This window comes from Amborella trichopoda, chromosome 3 (genome assembly GCF_054954075.1).
Source record: "Amborella trichopoda isolate Santa Cruz 75 chromosome 3, AtrichopodaSantaCruz75HAP2 v2.0, whole genome shotgun sequence".
NCBI classification, from domain to species: domain Eukaryota; kingdom Viridiplantae; phylum Streptophyta; class Magnoliopsida; order Amborellales; family Amborellaceae; genus Amborella; species Amborella trichopoda.
In genome coordinates this window covers 20,647,770-20,655,467 of record NC_142338.1, presented here as the reverse complement: position 1 = coordinate 20,655,467, position 7,698 = coordinate 20,647,770, and the positions used below count along the sequence as shown (strand labels likewise).

At 36.4% G+C, this 7,698-nt stretch overlaps 1 long non-coding RNA gene across 1 annotated transcript; it reads right to left on the bottom strand.

Annotated features, from left to right (window-relative positions):
* Positions 1-3,582: 3,582 nt before the first annotated feature.
* LOC105420734 (uncharacterized) lies at positions 3,583-6,337 on the bottom strand. The gene is made up of 2 exons (XR_016050952.1): positions 5,557-6,337; positions 3,583-4,380 (listed from the first exon to the last, which is right to left on the bottom strand). It is a non-coding gene; the product is annotated as an uncharacterized LOC105420734 (long non-coding RNA).
* Between the last annotated feature and the right edge of the window lie 1,361 nt (positions 6,338-7,698).

The following is a 7,698-nucleotide window of genomic DNA, read 5'->3' as shown; positions in this document are numbered from 1 at the left end:
TCTTGCTGGTGCACTTCATCCAAGCTGGCTCTCATTGCAATGTCCGTGTCGTGGTCGAATTACTGGTTTGGATGTACCCCACCTGAAGGCACATCTAGGCTGACGATCTCCTCATTCATCTTCTCTTTCGCTATCTTCTTATCCTTATAAGCCTTGAGAAGAGCCGCCATCTGTTTCCTGTTACCAAGTACATGGATGCACAGAGCAACTTCCCTCCTTACTCCTACCAAATGTTGCTTGAACCAGTTTATGCCACTACTTATGATCTTTTGACAATAGTTACGAATTACTGTCTTTCCTGTTTGGATTAGGTAGCCCTCCATACATGCTCAGATCAGGCCCTCCATACACGCCCAGACCGCTCTCCTGCCAATGCACTTCTTCCAAGCTGGCTCTCATTGCAATCTCCATGTCGTGGTCGAATTACGGGTTTGGATCCACCCCACCTGATGGCACATATAAGCTGGCAATCTCCTCATTCATCTTCTGTTTGGCTATCTTCTTACCCTTGTAAGCCTTCAGGAGAGCCACCATTTGTTTCGTGACGTTGGCAAGTACATGGTTGAACGGAGCGACCTCCCCGTAACCCTTGCTAAATGCTGCTTGAACTGATTTATGCCACTACTTATGCAATAATTACAAATACCTTTGTCTTTCTTGTTTGGATCAACTTTGACCTGATGTTGCCATGCAGGGTCATCCTTAGATTTGGACATCATAAAAACTGTTGAGTATGCAAATGGTCATAAAATCATACTGAATGTTCGATTGGACTATAAAAACTATTTTACCATTTTTTTATTTTTGAAAAAATATCATGGAATTTTCATGACCCACTAATGTCCCTTGAGTCAAATGACATCCATGCTTTGAACTTCAAACCCAGAATATATTTTTTCATTTAAAAGTTATGTTCTCATTTCTATTCTATGTGATTGACTTGATGTGGGATGCAACCATCTTTCATTTTTACAAATATCCCAGTTACATGTAAACACTATAATAATTATATAGCCAACACAAGGACAAAACCTAGAGAAACAAACTAGTGAAAACGGTGTAGGTTTTTTATGTTCCTAGCCCAAATATTGAAAATGGCTAACAAATTGAGACGAGGGTTTAGTACATAAGTGTAACAACACCGAGTAGCAGACGGTTGTCTTAAATAACCAATCTTCCATAGCATGGAAAATAGTTAAGTGCATGAAATCACTAGAAAAGGACAATATAAGCTTTTACATTGAAGGTTTTTTTGTTTTTTTGAAAAAATAAAAATATCTTGGAGGTATTATTTACTACCATAGATTGCAACCAACGATCTATGTTGAGTCCTAGATGACGTTTTCACAACCAATGCTTGCTCCAAGGAGTCAAAGAGAGATCATGTATATGTTTAAGTTGGGTTTCCACGTAACAATATAACTCCAAATTTGCATTTTAAACTTTTAAAGTATCATTTGTGGATAAAGGAACAGCTTGATCCCCACAATAAACAGCCCTTAGTTGCTATAAGAAAAAGTAAGTATTCTCGCATAAGTCAAATTAGAGTAATAAGCCTGCATTCTCCAAAGAATATTTCCAGCACAATACAAAATCAAATTGTAGGATAAGAATAAGATACTATGAAGTGAGCATGGAACATCACATTTTTACAACTATCCGAGTCAAGAATAACTTAATTATATATCAAGAACATATATTTTTATTGCATTAAAAAAATTGACGATAAAATTCATAAATTTTTTTTTTTTGAAAAATACAAGTTTTTTCCCCTTGAAAATTATAAATTCATGACATAAAACTTAACATAATTACAAAAAAAAAGAAGAAGTATTTTTAGCATGAATGTCTTAAGAACATATATTTGTCAAATCCCTAATTTTAATCAGGAAAATAATTTAAAAGTAATTACTCAAAAACCCTATAATGTATCAATATGTATCTTGCAAAATCGACCTAGAAATCGTGGTTAATAAGTCAAATTAACTTCATGATCTTGTGGAGAAAATTAATTGCTTCAAAACGCTCCAAATTTTCTTTAAAAATCGACCTACAATCCTTGCTTACTCATACAAATAACCTCCACGATCTTCTGAAGAATACCATGACCTTCAAAATCCCTCTTATATCATTCTATTGCCTGAAATCCATAGTTTGGCAGAAGAGGTGGAAGCTGTGAAATGTTTTTGAAAAAACGATGCCGGAAGTTCGATTTCTTGATTTCAATGTATTGATAGTATCTTTTATAGTGATAGAAACACTTATTGATGCCCAATCATTCAATGAAAAAGCCTACAATCGATCAATTCAGTCAATAATACACCAAAAAAGGTAACGTGAAAAAAATATTGTTCAAAAGGGGCTTTTCACGGACTCGATGATTCCTTCCATTATATTGCCGATCTGTGACATCATAACACGTGGTTCTCTACAATGACACGGCCGGATCCCGATGTATCCGCGGAGCCATTACACCTCCGACGATACCCAATCCGGATGGGCACAACGTGTTTTAAACATTGGTTTTAAATAAAAGAGTGAGCTCTTGCAACCCTCTAAAGTTGCCAGTTCTAGGTTATATGAAGCAGTTTTAACAGAGGAGTGAGCTCTTGCATTCAAGGTCTGATATTTACAACACCAAGAATTTTGGGTGAGTTGGTGAAAAGAATGATTTGGCCCTATATCCAAATAACTTCATTAAAGAGGATGGGGTTTTGGATATGATGAACAAGGGGAATTTTGGATGAAGCTTTAAGAGTGTTGCTGATGAACTCCGAAAGTGTTTTCCATGCCTATAGAAAGGGGCTTTTGAGGGTGAAACTGTTGTATATGCTCCTACTCTTGCTGATTTCACACTACAGACTTGGGAGTTAGCCAGAATCTTTTCTATGTGATTCAACTTGCGGTTGCCTCGATGAGTGTTGATGCAGTCGTATAGATTAAAGAAGACTTCTATGGAAGTGAAATTCGAAATTACAGAGGAGCTCGGACAGCTAGGGATCATAACCAACTTAAGAATGTGCTTGCAAGGAAATTGCACTTCGTTTCAGCTTGCATTTGTCTTCTTTGTGTAGCTGAAGGTGTGTCATTGACTTGATCAAGATAATATAAGCAACTCAGTTCATTAATCCTCACAACCAACTTCATATTTCTTTATTAGCTCAAAACTATTGACAGAGAGATATATGCACAGGAAAATAATCAGCAGCTCTATGAAAGGAATAAGAACCCCATACACAAAAGTAACAATTTATTCATGGCCTTTTATAGCTTTGCGAAATTGTGCTAACATCGAGCATATATCAGCAACATTATAGGTATCTCACCAAATAAATTAGTTGTTCAGTTATATATCAGCATAAATAGCACTCTCACTGGGTTATCTTCTTTGGCCCCTGAGTAGCGGCTTTATACAGAAATCACCACCCAAAGCTCTCAAAGCCCATAATATAAACATATTGGTAGCAAAAGAGAGAGTGGGGGGTTACAATTTTCTTTTTATTCTTCGGTCCATTAATCCACAGGATTTATCGACATTGTTGGGTTTTACTTTACAGTTGAAGGTTTTCATCTACAGCTAAATTTCTGGAACTAAAAATAACTTATAAGATGGCCAAGTTTCAGGAATAGAAGTATCCATAATACAGTAACCAAAAAGGAGATGGGATTTTCAATGATAATTAAATTAAACAATAACAACGACGCGCTTACTGATTTAGCAGCCACAAGAATGCCCATTTTTTCCAAGCAATGGTGGCCTGTTTTGATCGAATTGAGCTGAGTTTCAGGGAGGGGGCCTACTTTCTTCCTTCCATGTAGGCCTTTGTCATGAAAGTTCGATTCTTTTCCAAGACACCTGATTTCTAGCAAAGTCTGATAGTTTACCATCTTCCACCAAGATTCTGTCCAGTTTCAAAGAGTTCAGAATAAGAAATTCAATAGCTTCAGTCGATATCCTATGGCATTTTGCAAATATCGCTTGGCAACACTTGAACACAGAGAAAACCACATTATCAGCCAATTCTTGACAGCCCCATAGCTTTATTTCCACCAAGCTTGGACAGGAGGCAAGCATCGATATAAATTCTTTATCGACCAAGCCCTCGTTATAAGACTCATCCAATTGCTTCAGCAGTTTAAAATGCTGCCACAAAGAAGTTAGTACGCCCAATCCTCTCTAAGATATCACAGTTTACGAGCACCAACTCCTCAAGCCTAGAACTTAAAGCTGCACCAAGGAGTTTGATAGCATCACCACTTATCAAGCAACAATTTTAAAAGCGAAGACTTCTCAATCGAAGACAATTCACTTTGCCTGCTAAAGTTCTTCAGAAATTGCAAGGAGAGCCTGTAACAAACTTCTCAAGTGGAGCTCATGAACTGCATCTTTAAACAGAAATGGGTGAAAGCCAAGCAGGGTTAAAAGAACTAATCACATAACATGGTACAACTAGTAATGCGATTTGTCAAATCCATATACTCAGGATGATGGGAGGACTAAAAGCCCAAAACCAAATTAAGGTTTCAGTTCACAAGTATGACTTTATAGGCGGGAGTAACTGCCTAATCACAAACTAATGATGCCAATTTGTTTTTCTCAACTCAGATACTACTAGATCTACCAGAGAAACTACACTGAATTCCCTTTAGAGATCATCAAGAAAATTCACCACTTATTGAATATACTTGGGGTATACATACATCAGAACATGGTTACATTATATATAACTAACTATATCAAAGATCTTTTTAAGAAAAAAGACCTTTGCTTATTACTACAAGAAACCTACACACCGGGCCTTGATGTAACCAGTGGAAGACAAATAGAAAAGCATAAAATATATGCATTGCAAAGGAAAGAAGCAAGATATAATATTATCACAAAAACTAACAACCCAACTCACAACCTTTCACACTGCAAGCTACTTTTGCTACTTGATCACAATATCCAATTTCCTCATAATTGAGCTTTCAATAGGATTTGAAGTTATTCAGAAAGCAAGTTCTTTCTTTCCAGACTTGCTGAGCAGATATCTTGCAAGAAGGAACCCACTTTAGAGCTGTGAATGCCACATAAATAAGCAAGCCAAATTTGTCCCTCGATCATTATCAACCCCCAAAATCTTTTTACCTTTCCTTGTTGGCCCTGAAACCAATTATTTCGTAGCAATTTCTGACTCCCCAAGTGGTCTATCAATCTGCATCCACGTCAAGCCACTAACAACTGTTGACCTACATAGGATTTCTATGTTTGTTTTATTGAAGTAAACATCCATGCATGATATGCATAACAAAGACCTGAGACATGTTGCATGTAAGGAGAAAATAGCAACATCATATATTTCAAACTATTAAATAAAATGATAAAAATGATATAGAGATCGAGTAGGCACATTGAATACAAGCTGCAAATTTTTAAATGGATGCACATAGCAGTAGGAACAATCAAATAGGAATCAAAGATCTACACAACATAGGACTGTAATTCTAACCTTCTGTAATCAAAATAAAACAAAATTATTATATTATTCAAATTGAGCAAAAATAAAAAATTACCCGTGACAATGCCCAGAAACGATCGCAGCTGTAAAAAACCTCTGATGGTTGGGAGACATAGAATGTTATATAGAGAAGAAAAAAGGTTACCAAAGCAATTCATATCTCCTCGATTCGACCTGTCCGACCGTCAAAATATGTCTGGCATGCATCTAATCACAAACAGATGGCCTGAAACCCTGAACCTATGACCTACGAAAGGAAAATCTGGCAAAGAGAGAGCGCCTCGGAAGTCCAACGATGAAATTTGGAAAAGTTTGTCTACTATTCTCAATGGACCACCATCTAATTCTGTTCAGTAAGAAGCCTATAACGTGGCGCTGGACCAATATATGTCCTGAACAAACCATGTGTGGCCATAAAAGTTTTATTGTTTTGACACGTACATCCAAAGGTAACATATAGTAAATATGTTATTTTTTCTAAGGCAAAGTTTGGGTAATGTATTAGTCATAAATTGGCTAGAGAGATGACTCTCTATGGCCTTATAAGTATTCTTTGGCCCTCTGGTAGTTTAAAAGACAGTGAGAATTGGGGTCTTGGTACATTCATTTGGAGTATGTTTGACAGAATTGCATAGCCTGCTTGGTTGTGGGTGATGTTTGGGTTTAGGCCAAACTCTTCTCTTATTGCTGGTGAAAGCTTGTTATTATGGTTGGCATTTCCTCTCTCCTCTCTATCACCACCCATATGCTTTGCCATGTGTCCGGCACATTCACCATGAGATTGCCACTCTGTCCTCATCAACACCAGATACCAACGCATCACGCACTTCAGCCATAATTTTCACAATGGATCCTCCACCATTTCAACAATCAATAGAATCTCAACGTGGTTCACAAAGAAAATCAATTAGAACCCTTTTCTTATAATTTTTATTGCAATTTAATGAGAACTATGACTTCTCACGGCAATTAACTACAAACCTGTATTTTTTTAAAATTACTTCATCCAATAGAAGTCAATACTGAAGGCACATTAATTTGGGGATTGTATTTTCAAAACGATTTATTGATGTGTAGCTCCGAGAAGATTTCATAGTTTTTCACTAGGCTTACTCTTTCTTCACTAGGCTTACTCTAAAGATAGATTTCAGTACCCGTCATGCTCCTATCCATTATATTCCTCTTTTCAGCTACTCCACACTGTTCGAATGAACAAGGCATAGTGGTTTGATGCACTATCCCATGTTCTAGGCAATAGGCATAGAATATGCGAGAAGTGTGCTCAACACCTCTATCATATCTTAAATTTTTGATCCTGTGCCCTATTGGGTTTTCTATTTCTGCCTTATTTCTTTGAATTTTTCTAGTGCATCGCTTTTGCGGTGGATCAATTAGGGTGTCCATATTGGGAAAATCATTAATAAACATGATGAATTACCCTCGATAGTTGGAGGCCACACTCATTGGTTTGCAAATATCCGAGTAAGCTAACTCTAAAAGCTAAATAACCCTATGGGCCTTGTTATGAAACATTTTGGTCATATTTCCATGTAGATATGCCTTAAAAAATTGCAACAAATATCTTTGAAAAATCCATCTTTTCCGAGTCTCTCAATCTTGGCTTTTCCTACATAACATAGCCTAAGCAACAAGCGATTTCATTAGGGGCACAAAAAGATCACGGTGGCAAGCTCAACAGAAAAAGAAATAATGTGATGCAGGAAGAAAAGATAGGTTAAATCCACCATTTTTTTGAACCTTAAAAAAATAAAATCAGCAATAATGGAGAAAGAACATCTGTAAATCAAGCTAAGAGAAGAAGAGCTTTCTTCTTTCATAATTTAAATTCATTCCTATAATGTATGCTGCCCAAAATATGACATCCAGCTATTTATTGGCCTATGGAACCCTAATTTAACTTGAGATCCAAGTAAACATTTAAGACTCTAAAATACCCTAAAATAATATTAAAATTCCAAAAATACCTATGTGAACAATAACACTTGAACAGTAATAATAAACAATACTATGAATATCAAATCCTAAAAATAAATCTTAAAACTAAAATCAAACTATACATCCTTTAAAGTTAGATAGAAATTAAAAATAAGCCCTCCATCATTCGCTTCTAGTTGGAGAAAACTCGTCCTCAAGTTTTGAAATGTGCTAAGATGAATTCAGCATCAAATCCGCATTC